General features: G+C 40.8%; 1 long non-coding RNA gene across 1 annotated transcript; it reads right to left on the bottom strand.

The window, feature by feature from the left end:
• Positions 1–365: 365 nt before the first annotated feature.
• On the bottom strand, positions 366–10,685 carry LOC309352404. The gene is made up of 3 exons (XR_014161302.1): positions 10,556–10,685; positions 9,108–9,146; positions 366–2,308 (listed from the first exon to the last, which is right to left on the bottom strand). It is a non-coding gene; the product is annotated as an uncharacterized lncRNA (long non-coding RNA).
• Between the last annotated feature and the right edge of the window lie 4,069 nt (positions 10,686–14,754).

Genomic DNA, 14,754 nt, shown 5'->3' with positions numbered 1-14,754 from the left:
GCCATTCTTCCAGAGTGGGTAGATCTGGTGTCTTCCAATACTTTGCAATAAGAATCCTTGCTGCTGTAGTGGCATACATAAAAAAGATTCTGTCCTTCTTTAACACCACATGGCTTACCATACCCAGGAGAAAGGCCTTTGGTTTCTTCAAGAAGGTATATTTAAGTATCTTTTTCATTTCGTTATATATCATTTCCCAGAAAGCCTTAATCCTTGGGCATGTCCACCAGAGGTGAAAGAATGTACCTTCATTTTCTTTACATTTCCAACATTTATTATCTGATAAGTGGTAAATTTTTGCAAGCTTGACTGGGGTCATGTACCACCTATAAATCATTTTCATATTCTTCTCTTGCCTCACCCTGTCTAATGGTAGGGCAAGCCCTGCTGAGGACACACAGCCTTGGCTACAGGATTGTCAAGGAAGCCCTGGACAGCTGTTTACATTTAGCATTATAATGGCTGTAACTGTACAGTGGTACCTCGGGTTAAGTACTTAATTCATTCTGGTGGTCCGTACTTAACCTGAAACTGTTCTTAACCTGAAGCACCACTTTAGCTAATGCGGCCTCCTGCTGCTGCTGTGCTGCCAGAGCACAATTTCTGTTCTCATCCTGAAGCAAAGTTCTTAAACCAAGGTACTATTTCTGGGTTAGCGGAGTCTGTAACCTGAAGTGTATGTAACCTGAAGCATACGTAACCCGAGGTACCACTGTATTTGGAACAGCTCTTCTCCAGTGAATGTTGATGTGAGAGGGTTAAAAGTATGAAGGAACCAAATATGGTTTCACAGATTCGCAAAAAGCAGGGAATATATACTTTTTTCTGCTGAAAGAAAGTGTTTTATTAAGTGGCCAGTGAAGTTATTCGGAAATATGGGGTGAAATCTAACCTACGTTGTTAAACAATACCATGAACCACCTGAACTGCAGGAAAGAACTGAATCTTGTCTGAGTTTTCACCTAAGGTCACAAAGCTGGTTGTGGGTATTTTATGACAAATTTGACTATTCCGAGAGAATTGTCGCCAGCATCTGTGCCTCCAGATGAAGTGTGCTGGAGGTCCCTGTACAATTTAAAATTAAATGAGATTCAATTGCTTCTCGTTGCCAAGCTATCATGTTTCACAATTTACTTTGTAATGAAAACAAGAAATAGTATCACAGGTTATTAAGTGGAAAAAACCTCTTTCAAAATCCCTAAGTTTATTCAAATAGTGTTTGAAATCCATATCCTTTGAGGGAAAAGATTTTCAGATCAATCAATGGCACCTCAAATTCACAGAAGAGGAAACATGTTCAATTTATTAAATCAAAAGGTCAGTTCCTGTACTGAAGTTCTGCACTGCATAAACCCAAAATAACACTTTGATCATCATGACTTCACAGAAGAAACCTCAGCCAGCAAAGGAGCTTTTCCAGCACTGAAAGTACCTTTGGCTATGCCCAAGATCTGAAGGGAACAGGAAGTACAAGTCTTGTGCTTCCTTTCTCCATGAAATATAAACCCATCCAGAAGAAAAATTTTATATCTTCTGCACTTGGGAGGTTAAAACTGAATTCAATGAGTTAAATTCATGGTCAGCCTTCAGAGCACTGTTGTCAAGACCCTGATCCTAAGCACACCAGCAACAGTGTGCCAAAATTCAAAACATTACTGCAAAATGAACACTGAGCACAAATTGTGCCAGTTTTTGTAGTAGTTTGTATGATGACAAGTGGTAATTTTTATGATGTCGTTAGGGAACACATTGACACCAATGTTTTTTTCCCACAGTTAATTTGCTTTTCAGCGGCATAAGCTCAGATCCGATTGGCCATTTTCATTTATCTTTCTCCTCCATCATTTTTTTTTTTAAATATCCATTCTAAAGGAGTAAAAGAAGGCAGGAATTCATTTTCCTTGCTTTCAGAGATGTTGGCTGTATTGTGACGCATCAACACTTTTTTTTTTCTTCATCATCACACTTTCCATGTGCCAGACCCATGCAACTGATTTAAATTCCATTTTTTTGCCAGACAATGCAAAAAAAAAAAGTCTTGAAAACCATTTGGCATCTTGCAAAACATTTTGTTGAAAAAGCCGTCTAGCTTGCTAGACTCTCTTTTTATCTATGACAGAACTGTTAGCAATTCCATAGGTAGGTTGAAATCGCAAAGCCTTTGTGGAACCTCTATTATACAACTCCCTCCACGAGCTGAAAAGTTTGTCCTTGATCCTCTAACAGTCTTTTTTTTTTTTTTTGTCATCTGTGCAAACCTAGTAGTTGGAGGGCGGTTCCTTCCATTTCCTTCCACAGGGAGTGCCTCCTATTTGCCAAGATAATCGTGCATTAGAAATAATACTGCAGTTGTTGACATTCAGCAGTAAAAATTATAGATATCTTTATACTTATCTTCTAACGAGCCACATGTAAAAATCTGGGGCACCCACAGATGCCCATTTCTATTCTTATAACAACTGTGTAAAGTAGGTTGTTAATCTTCATTACTGATATGCCAAACAATAGCAAACATTATCTGGGCAACCTGCTTATAAGTATTAAAACCATAAGATACAAAGAGAGGAATTCAACATAGTGCTTAGGAGATATTCTCTGCTCTGGGCTGTTATCCTTATCATTGCTGTTATTTGAAAAACAAATTATTGATTTGGGGGTGGGGGAATACAAAGATTAATGCCAAACACCTTTTCATCAAGGCTAAAAAGCTAATCTAAATGAAAACGCAGAGCAGAAATACAGAAGAGAAAGGCCTCTCTGAATCTCTTCCTCCCAGACTGACATTATAGGAACTGTGCACAGGTTCAAATTAACCAATAATGTTCAGTTAAGAGGTGAAAGACTGAAAATCACACAGCAATTTTGTTATTTGTTGGAAAGGAAAACAATCAGTGATAATTTGAGTCCACCCATGTCATTTTTTGACATTCTTCTGCAATCACTGTATATTCATTGTTGCGATCAATTTGCATTTAAAAAGTTGTCTGTCGCATTCAGAGAACTCTCTGGAGCAGCCCAATGAGTTTCATTTTGGAAAAAGAAATAGTGTAAGCCTTGGTGTTGTTCAGAATCTCATGGGCATCTACAGGGATCTCTGGATTCTGGCCAGAAATTAGTAAAATGGCTGTAGATGCCAAAACACAGTGTATAATGCAGCCCTGCTCAAAAGTAAGTCCCATTAAGTTAAACAGAGGTTACTCACAGATACTTGGGCATAACATTGTCGCTTTAATCTCCTAATATTTTTAGTATACAGGTCAGAACTTACTTAAAGGCAGGAATGGGGAGCCTGGTGACCTCCAGATGTTATTAGAATACAACTCCCACAATTCCTCATCATTGGCCATGATGGAAGCTACAATCTCAACATCCGGAAGGCCATTGGCTCCCAATTTCTGCTATAATGGGGAAAAGCAGTATATTGCTCTTTAAGAAAATAATTTAAATTTAAATATGGCTGATAAGCATGATCAAATAGCAACTGATGTTAATCAAAGCTTTTTAAACTAGGAGCCATATAATTCATGGGGTAATAAATCAGATTGTTACTCTGCTGCTACTCAAAATTCCTGTCCGCTGAGGGAAATTGCATGAGAAAGTCATGATCCAGCTCCAAAGATATTTTTTTTTAAAAAAATTAAAAATCAAGGATAAATCCTAATGCAGCAAGGTAAGGAATGGAGTCACACAAACAGTAGAATACGTAAACCTCTGGCAATTTTTAAAAGGCATACATATTTCACAATCGATCATATCTGTCTTAGATGTGATTTCATCTTTACTCCCTGCTTGATTTCTTAACAGAGAGACAAAATTGGGCAGCATATGGCGAAAAACGCATCAAGCTAGAAAATGTGAACACCGTATAATTGCTTTTACTCACTGAAGTGGAAAATGACATTAATGTACATGTGTAAACACACCATGTGTCATGGATTGGCCTTTGTAATCTTTCTGCCTTGCACTCATTTTATCTTCTGGGAGATTTTATATGTAAATGTATTAATTGATGCCTTTAGTTCTTTTTAAACATTTTGCTAAAAAATAATAAAAACAACCCTGTCATAATTCGTTTTTTTAAAAACCCAGATAATGCAGAGGTTTACAATGTCATCTCTTTATCGCATGGATTTGTGCCAACTTGCATTATCACAATATCATAGCTGTCAACGTTTCCCCTTTTTAAAGGGAAATTCCCTTATTCTGAATAGGATTCCTCGCAAGAAAAGGAAAAAGTTGACAGCTATTTCAAAAGTGTCTTGAATCTGGGGTGATTGGGAGTGAAATTCCAGAGTCCACCATGTTTGAGGGAGGCCTTCTGGAAAGAATTACCTGAAGCAATGGAGAAGAACCTTTATGAAGCTGACTTCGAAGCCTTATTGATTAACAGCAACAATCAGATCTTTCCAGGGCTAAATGGACAGTTCAACCCTAGAAGATGCCTGCTTCAAAGTAATCCCACTGGGTTTAATGCGTTTTAATTCTTTTGATACCGGTGTATATGATTGAAGCTTTACTGAATGCCATAAATGTTTATGGCACTTCAAAGGGCAAGAAACACAAAAATGCACTGGTTTCCTAGCTCGAGATTTTACAGTCTAAATTTCAGCAGTGGGGGACAACAGAGCAAGGAAGAGAAGGGAATGGGGGGGGAGCATTTATGGGGGGGGGTGAGCATTCAAGCAAATGCATTTCACATACCCAGGCTTCATCTGGTGGCAAAGACTTCATCTGGTGGCAAAGAGATTAAGCCTAAGGCTGCACAGTAAAGGTGAGTTTTAAGGAGATGAGATGTGCAGGATTGGTATCATTGAATTGTAATGTTGGAAGGGACCCCAAGAGTCATCTAGTCCAACCCCTTGCAATGCAGGAATCTCAGCTAAAGCATCCATGACAGATGGCCAGCCAACCTCTGCTTAAAAACCTCCATGGAAGGAGAGCCCACAACCTCCCGAGGGAGACCGTTCCACTGTCAAACAGCTCTTACTGTCAGAAAGTTCTTCCTGATGTTTAGTCGGAATCTCCTTTCTTGTAACTTGAGTCCAACCCTCCAGAACAGAAGCTTGTTCCCACTTCCATGTGACAGCACTTGAGATGTTTGAAGTTGGCTATCATATCTCCTCTCAGTGTCCTCTTTTCCAGGCTAAACGTACCCAGCTCCTTCAACTGTTCCTCATAAGGCTTGGTTTCCAGACCCTTGATCATCTTGGTTGCCCTCCTCTGCATGCGTTCCAGCTTGTCAACATCCTTCTTAAATTGTGACACCCAGAACTGGACACAGTATTCCAGGTGTGGTCCGACCAAGGCAAAATAGAGTGGTACTATTTCTTCCTGTGATCTGGACCCTATACTTTTGTGGACGCAGCCTGGAATAGCGTTGGCTTTCTTTGCTGCTGCATCAATACTACTACTAATAAAAATAATTTATTATTTATACCCCTCCCATCTGGCTGGGTTTCCCCAGACACTCTGGGCGGCTTCCAACAATAGATTATAAACACATTAAAACATCAGTCATTAAAACCATTCCCTTCAGATGACTTCTAAACGTCAGATAGTTGTTTATTTCTTTGACATCTGATGGGAGGGCGTTCCACAGGGCAGGCGCCACTACTGAGAAGACCTTCTGCCTGGTTCCCTGTAACTTCACTTCTCACAGTGAGGGAACAGCCAGAAGGTCCTCGGAGCTGGACCTCAGCTGAACGATGGAGGTGGAAACGCTCCTTCAACAGATAGTATCCTTAAACAGCTGTTGACCACACATTATTTCAGGCCTTGCTTTCCTGAGTCTCCTTTCCTAGTGCTTTGAGGGATGCCAGGCAACCACTATTACAATTACCCAGAATGCCCTGCAGTGGTGCTTCCTTGCTGTGGGACACTATCACTGCCATCCTCATTCCAGTTTGATAGCAAAGGTGGAAGGATCTGTCAATTCTCTGTTTCTCATTTTTTCCAGTCTTCAGTTCTCTTCATTTCTGTGCTGGTTCGCAGTATCTTTTTCAAAAAATCCGCCAGCATTTTTGTGCAAATTTCTCTTAACATACACATTGTGCTTGATAAGACACATTTTTCCAAGTTTCCCCTAATATAAAACAGCATATATATTATCTTAATTAATGTATATGTTTTTTGTGCACCCTTTTCTCTAATGTGCACATTTTTGTTTACACATCTGGAGAACTGCATCAAAAAAACAAAAGAAGGGTGAATTTCAGAGGTTTGCTGTGTTTTAGTTTGTCTTTTGTTTCAGAAAGGGTGAATTAGGTAGGTTTGGATAAAAATCCAATCCAAACCAAATTTCTTCTCATTCCATCCCTATTTTTTGGTGGATATTTCAACATGATTGGTTTATGCTGACATATTGCTAATTGCTGCCTTAAGAGCTCATATTATGAGACAATGGATATAATAAATAAATATTATTTCTCTTATATGTGTGTATCAGTTTTTAAATGGATGTCCTCATATTGTTTTCATCTTACATTTGCTGATCCTTACAGTGTTTCAAAAAGCGTTAGGATCCACGTACATTGCACTTCATTAATCTATTCCCTGTATCTACCTAGCGAAACCTCTCTTTTTGAGTTTCGGATTTGTAATGATACCCTTCTGCGCTCGAAGTCCTTTTGCTTTTCTTTGTTTTACAACAGAATCCTTAAAAGCAGAAACACAGTTTGGAAGTGGATTAAAACGGCCCCCTCGCAGATGTTTCCATTTGCTACCACTTAAAATAATCGAATGAATTCATCCGAAACTTCCAGGCTCCACACGCCCCTTCAAGCTTGAAATCTATATCTCATCATGCTTCCATAAATTGTGTCTCATTCAGCGCTATGTCTGAGGTGGCGATCCTAAGCATACTCACTAAGTCAATGAAAAACATTTCAAAAGCAGGAGGAAAATAGCACGTTTCATTCAGGACTGTCCAGCGTTCTTTGCAACTGTTGTTCATTTTTTTTTCCGGCCAGGGTGTGTGTGTGTGTGTGTGCATGCACATTATACTAATAATACTGTACACATGTGTGACCCATATAAAATCACTTAAAACTTGGGGGTGGGGGTGGGAAGAGATGATTGATTAGTTGAGAGAAGAATTGTTCAACACAAAATGTCAGTTGAGACAAGAAATTCTCAGCTGTGTGAGCTGGCATGTGTTTTAAATACTTGCAAGAGATTAGCTCTATAAATTAATACCGAAAGCTAATGTTCCTATTTCTGAAGCAGCCCTCTTCACTCAAAGGGTGGGGGATAGAGTTCATTGGCCAGTTTGTTTGTACAGGAGACATTCCGGACAGCAATAACCCCAAATCTGTATTTGGAAAAGAACCTAATGATCCTATTCATGAATCAACAAAGCCCAGCAGGTGGCAATAGAGGCACTTCTGGTATCCGAAATCCTAAAACTCTTCAACAGACTATTGAAGAATGTGCATGTTATTCCATTCCTGGTCATTTATGGCTCCAACTGATGTGAAAAACCTGGTACCTTTAGGTGATTTGTGTTATTTCATTGTGCAGGATGCCAGGTGTGGTCTCCCAGAATTCCTTCCATCAGTTGATATATATTAGTTGAACAAATTGGAATGCTAATGGACACAGTGGTGAAGATGAAGTGATTGAGCTCTGTGGAAAACCTGGTTCCCCTCAAATGAGCAATGATATATTTATTAATGGACATCTCATCTGCTTATAAATATAGCTTGAAGGTCAGAAGATTAAAAAAAAAATAGATGGGTGAAATTCTGGAAAGCCAAGAATCTTGGTAGTTCTCCAAAAAAATATGTGGAAATGTATTTCCATAATGGTCTGTTGGAGTCAGAATTTTCCCCATTATACTGAAATATACTATTATTTCCCATTGTAGCTCACCAGGTGTCCCCAACAGCAAATGGAGAAGTGGTCCAATAGGGCAGGAGAGTCTCTGCTGGTGAGAGACGTTGAGTCTAAAGGTGAGCTCAGACATGCAAGCTTAGGTAAGGACCATAACTTTTCATGCAGAATATCCCAGTTTCCATCTCTGGAACTCAAGTAGTCAAGTTATGACCGTTTCCTGTAGATCCACCACCACAGTAGACAGTATGGGGTCAGATGGACAAATAGTCTAACCTAGAATAAGGCAGCTTCCTTGGTTTGACTCTCCGTAATTGCAACAACAAGGGAAGATCTAGATGACCTGTTTTTAAAAACCATTGTAAGCCACCTTGAGCAATATTAAAGGTAAAGGGATCCCTGACCATTGGGTCCAGTCGCGGATGACTCTGGGGTTGCAGTGCTCATCTCGCTTTACTGGCTGATGGAGCCGGCGTACAGCTTCCAGGTCATGTGGCCAGCATGAAGCACACCGAAATGCCATTTACCTTCCCGCCGGAGCAGTACCTATTTATCTATTCATTTTATAACACAAATAAGAAAGCACAAACAATACAAACAAATTATTGTCATATTCTTATTTTCTTAAACATTGCTAAGTGGGCTTCCCCAAGTCCCACCTATCTGATTTTCATTTTACTTCATCATTAGCAGTTTACATATATCATAATTTCTAACCATCTTTTTTTTAAAAAAATCACACTTAAAATAACTTCACATTTTATCACTTACAAATAATACTATTTTAAAATACCCTATCTTCTACTTCTAACCCTACAGCCTATATCCACTTCCAAAGCTATTCTAAGGTTTAAATAGTAACATATTTTTTCAAATATTCCTTAAACTTCTTCCAGTCTTCTTCCACCATCTCTTCTCTCTGGTCTCGGAGTCTCCCGGTCAGTTCGGCAAGTTCCATAGAGTCCATCATCTTCATCTGCCATTCTTCGATAGTTGGTAAATCTTGTTTCTTCCAATTCTTCACTAACAATATTCTCCCAGCTATTGTGGCATACAGAAAAAAAGTAACATCCTTTTAGGGGATTTCACCCTGTCCCAATTTCAGGTACAAAATAGTTGGATGCTGTGTGAACAGGGTCCAAAGTGCCTATACCCTCCATCACTCTAACAGAATTTAAGAATTAATTTATATTGTAAACTGCCCTATGATCCTCAAATAAATCACAGGAGAAATTTAATAATAACAATTAGGGCTTTTTTTTAAAGCCAGAACTTACTGGAACTCAGTTCCGACAACTCTCAGGTGGGCACCATTGCTATTATAAGAAAGTCAGTCAGTTTATTAATGCTTGGAACATAGGCCATTCACATATGCCACTGTAAGAGAACTAGAGAAGAATTCATGGTGGGTTGTGGCACCTCTTTTTCTAGAAAAATAGTACTGATAGTAATGAATAATGATAATAAGTACTGTGCTACTAAACTGAATCATAGCAGTTGACAAAGTCACTGTCTATGATAGTAAGATTCCACCCCCACCCCCTTTTACCACCATCATTTTGAAAATCAACAGAACAAACCTTATACAAGGGCTCCAGGATTCGTGTAAAAATAGGCTTTCCTTTTAAACAACTTACCTCAGGCACTGCCATCTCAAAAAGGCTTTTTACAACCATAATAAATCATCTGCTTTTTTCTTTTTCTTTTTCTTTTTTTTAAAAGAGAGAGAGAGGCCTGTGAATCATGTCCTTTCCGTGATCTGTGGACACTTAAAAATACAACCAAGGAGAATCCAGATATTACGTATGAATAAAACATTCGCCCAGCTATTGCTTTCTCTACAGGAAGCCCAGGAGTGGCATCTCCTATATAAGAGAGATGTGGCAGGGAAGGCAATTTGTAGCAGCCAGCCAGTGTTGTATAGCTCTGTTAATACATATGCTTTTTTCAAAAAAAAAAAAAACCTAAAGGAAAAAAATTAGCGCATTGGATATAAATGTGGTTTAGAAGCTACTGGGCATTAACGTAACCCGAGAGTCTCTTAGGGTGAAATTAAGAAGCAAGTGTGCTATAAGGCTGTAGAAACCTTCGAGACATTGTTAGAAAAAGAAATCTGACAGACAGTCATAATAAAAACACTTGCACTTTAAAGTGCTTCTAGCCCCATGAAGTCCTTTACAGCCACCCATTCATTAAGACGTCCAGTCCCTAGGAGCCAAAGCCCATTAATTCTATTTTTAAACTTTGGGGAATTGTGGCATGGAGATATCAAACGATTTTGCCTCTGTGCATAACTCTTGTGCATAGACTCGGTGCATAGACTCACAGCCAAAAGGGTGAAAAAAGCTCTCTCTGTCACACACGTACACACACATGGGGGCTCCATCTTGTCATCTGAACCTCTCCCAATTCTCCGTTATAAATCATTTATTTGGACGAGAATTTGCAGTTTAAACATTATCATTAGGTTCCAGCTGAGATGCTGACATTCTAATATTTTAGTATTCACCGCTCCCCGTGAAAGGCATACGGAATAAGCTGCAGATTATCAAAGATCCTTGCTGAAATCACCGGAGATTGATCCATTTCCTTGGCATGCAATCCTCTGCACTTGGGAGTAGGTCCGATTAAAGTCAATTGGACTTAGTTCTGAGCAAACACGCAGAGGATTACTACCATTTATATATTCTCAAAGCACTGTTGGATTTGAGGGGGTCTCGAGGACCTCTGGGACGAGGGTGGTCCAACACCACCATGGCTACCCCAGTCCTTTTCCTTTTTTTAGATTTCTTGGGTGACAGACCTGCTATCTTCCCATCCAATACTCATCTCCCTTGTGCCCGACCATCTTACCTGGCTGCTGCCACCCTGCTTTTCAGCCTAGCTGCCTAGGCGACCGTCTGGCCAATGGGGTAAGGGACCCTGCCAGCACACAATACCAGCAGTTGCCTAACACCATTTCAATTGGCTGAACTTTCTCCAGTGAGGAGAATGGCAGTGAGGTCAGCCAATCCAGTGCCATTCTGAGGGTTGGAAGCCAATGCAGCCTCTGGAGTGGCTAGCTTGTTGCTACTGCCCCACACATTGCTGCATGTTTGGCAGTTACATGCCCTTTGCCCCTGGGCTTCAGAGGCCTTGGACCTAAGTCCAAACATCATGAACGAATGGAGTCACTGTGGTAACCCTATGAGAAGAAGAAGAAGAAGAAGAAGAAGAAGAAGAAGAAGAAGAAGAAGAAGAAGAAGAAGAGAAGAGTTTGGATTTGATATCCTGTCTTTCACTCCCTTTTAAGGAGTCTCAAAGGGGCTAACATTCTCCTTTCCCTTCCTCCCCCACAACAAACACTCTGTGAGGTGAGTGGGGCTGAGAGACTTCAAAGAAGTGTGACTGGCCCAAGGTCACCCAGCAGCTGCATGTGGAGGAGCGGAGACGCGAACCTGGTTCCCCAGATTACGAGACTACCGCTCTTAACCACTACACCACACTGGCTCTTTGAGGCAGCAAAGGTTGAAAGATTGGCTCACCTAGTGAGCTTCATGGCCAAACAAGGGTTTGCTATCTTGGACCATCAAGGAAGTGCACACAATGTTGTTGTTGTTGGGAATATTTTTTATTGGTTTTTACAAGAACAAACTTAAAGTACAGTCATACCTTGGGTTACAGATGCTTCAGGCTGCGTTTTTTCGGGTTACGGACCACCAAAACCCGGAGGTACCGGAACAGGTTACTTCCGGGTTTTGGCGGCCGTGCATGTGCAGAAGCGCTAAATCACACGTTGAGCATGTGCAGAAGCGCTGGGTCGCAATCCACACGTGCGCAGATGCACAGACATGGGTTGCGAACACTGCAGGTTGCAAACGTGCAGGTTCACAACCTTAGCTTCCACTGTAAAAGAAAAAACTTTAACATATCCATATATGAGATTCTCTGGATCTCATTACTTCCCCTCATCCCCTGCATGGGTCCTTAAAATAATTTTTCTAAGGCTACATATCATTACATTCTCCACAGTTTTTTATCCCTCTAGATTATCCTTGTCTCATTTCTTTAAAAGTTATTTTTAAAGTCCAGCTAATGTTTTTATTTGTTTACAATGGTCTAAGTAAGTTATGAATTTTCCTCATTCTTTTTTAAAGTTGTTATGTTCTTGGTTCCTGAGTCTCCCGGTCAGTTTTGCCATTTCAGCATAGTCCAGCAGTTTGGCTTGCCATTCTTCCCTGGCCGTAACTGTAGGTTCTTTCCATCTTTGGGCTAGTAGCATCCTTGCAGCTGTTGTCGCGTACATAAACAGTCTTTTCTGGTCTTTTGGGATGTCAGAACCTGTAATTCCTAATAGAAAAGCTTCTGGGGGTCTTTCTTTTTTTGTGGTTTTTTTTTTGACAAACGTTATTTTAAACATTTTTTTTTCAATTCATTGTATACAATGATATACATACAATTATTATTTTGAATAATGGGAGCTGTGTGGTTTATTCTGATAAGCTTACAAATGGCCATCCTCTTCTGGAGCATAACTGCAGGAGTCAGGGCTTTGGTGCCAGCTCCTGTGAGCCAAGACACTTTCTCTCTCTCTCTCTCTCTCTCTCACACACACACACCCCAAATGATTTTTTAAGATGTTGCACTTGGGGGACCCTCAAACATCTTGAGAAGCTGGCACCTCTGAGTCAGCTCAAGACAAGATGGCTAAGATACCATGCTCTCCTCCTAAATCCATATCCAGGATCTGATTCCAACACTCTGGAGAAGAGAGCATCTCACAGTGCATCTGAGGTAGCAAGCCAGTTTAGGGGGACCAGGGGAGGCCATGTGGCAACAGAGTGAAAGGGTTAGGGGACTCAAGAGCTACTGGGAGCTACTATTGCTGTCCCCTCTCCAGCAATTGCCACCTGAGGCAACTGCCTCATTTTGTCCAACAGTAGGGCCAGCTCTGACTGGAGTGCCTCCTAGCCAATAAATTTCAGTGGTTTCAGTTGCACCAAGTCAGACATATCTCAAACCTTTAACAGGACAACACATCAACACACACACAATATTTATTGTCATAAGCCCTCTGCAGGCATATCAGCTGTAGAGGAATGTGCAAAAATAGTATGGCAGCCCCCTTCAGACTAACGCGGATCAAATATTATCCGGGGAACCTGCCCAGTGGGTTCTGTGGGTCTTTCCCCACATGTTCAAACTGAATACATGAAGAAGCTTCTCATCTCCCAAGTGGTGGCTGGTGCCCATTGTGACTGATAGAGGGAAACCAGGGAACCCAACATTCATCGGTTCATAGAATCATTGAGTTGGAAGAGACCCTGAGGATCATCTCGTCTCACCCCTTGCAATGCAGAAATATGCAGCTTGTTCCATACAGGGATTGAATCTTCCACCATTTCACTTTAACCAACTGAGATGGAATCAGAGGCAGTGACAGGCAGATCCCACTAATTCCAGTTTTGTCCCAGTTCTACTCCCTGCTGAATTCTACAAGGACAACACTTAGGAGGGGGAGCTGATGGGTTGTGCTGGGCTGGGTCTAACTGAGGAGGCAGGCAGGTGGGGAAAAGCTGAGCCCCACTTGCCCCAAGTTCTCATAGTGAAATTCGGTTGCCCAAGTCTTCGTGACTGCACGGGGAAGCTGAACTTCCAGAACCAAACACTCTGTTAAATATCTTTCCATTTCATTTCTAGCCCATCCCATTATTTATTCAGCTATTTACTTTTCTGTGTCTTGTCTGTCGTGCTCTCTCTGTCTGCCAAATCTTGCTTTTTGTATAATTAGACTGCGTACTGTTGGACAGATGGGAGAGATGTTTATTCATGTAAAAATGAATAAAACAAAATGATTGACATAAGGAGTTTATGGGGCAATTATCCTCTCGTTTATACATTTTAGTTACTCTGGATTCCTACCAGGGTAACTATAAGTGGAGCTTGGCTGGGGGAGACAGCCTTAGCCATGGGACCTTGGTCAATAAAGAAAACATTCAGGCTTCCTTTCCTGTGCAGGTGGTTATTCTTATGTTTGCTCCGATTCCCTGTATGCGTGAATTTCTCTTCCTCCGTGTATTATCTTCCAGTGAGGGCAGGAGAAGCAATTAAAAGTTACAACCATGAATGGATCCAAGCCACAGAACTTGGAAGGCAGCAAAACATTTCCACAAACAGTCCAAGAGACTGCATTTGGGTCGGGGGGCTTGGTGGGTTTTGCGTCTCGTTAAAAGCGACGCTGAACAAAATGTTCAAATGGCAAAGCTGTTAGCATTTGACTCCTTGGCACGTGTTTGGGGCCCCCATCCTGCAAGATGATTACGGCAGCTGGAGTTGCTCAGCACCTCTCAGGATCGAGCCCATTATGCGAATTCACAAATGTAAAATAAATTGAAGATTTCCCCATAAATGCATGCATAGAGGCAATAAACTCCCATGCACAGCAGGAATAACATTTACAGTATCCTCCTGACCTCCGTTTCACCTCATCGTTTTTCAGTACATAAACTACTGTGCGTAGCAGATGTGACATACCATAGCTTGATGCAAGCCAGCACAACATCAGGCACAGTTCATTTAAAGAAATACCTTTGTAAAAAAAAATGAAATAAAATAAAATGGGTAGAATGGCTTGCCATAAAGGAAGTCCAAATTTCTCATGCTTCCCGTGGACACCTGATGAAGTGACTGCATACTCTCAATTAAGTTTGGCCGTGGGTAATTTTCCCCACATAAAAAAATAAAATACATCTTAATTCTGTGGTAGTAAAGATACTGCAACATCATGACAACCATCATTTAAAAAGGAAATGCAAAGGTAAGTTAGGAAAGAGGGAGTCCTAGTGCACTTGTACGATTGTAGGTAAAAAGTAAATGTAAAGGACCCCTGGATGGTTAAGCCCAGTCAAAGGCGACTATAGGGTTGCGGCACTCATCTCACTTTCA

The sequence above is a fragment of the Podarcis erhardii genome (assembly GCF_964252035.2).
Source record: "Podarcis erhardii genome assembly, chromosome: 11".
NCBI classification, from domain to species: Eukaryota; Metazoa; Chordata; class Lepidosauria; order Squamata; family Lacertidae; genus Podarcis; species Podarcis erhardii.
This window is presented reverse-complemented; position numbering and strand designations above follow the sequence as displayed.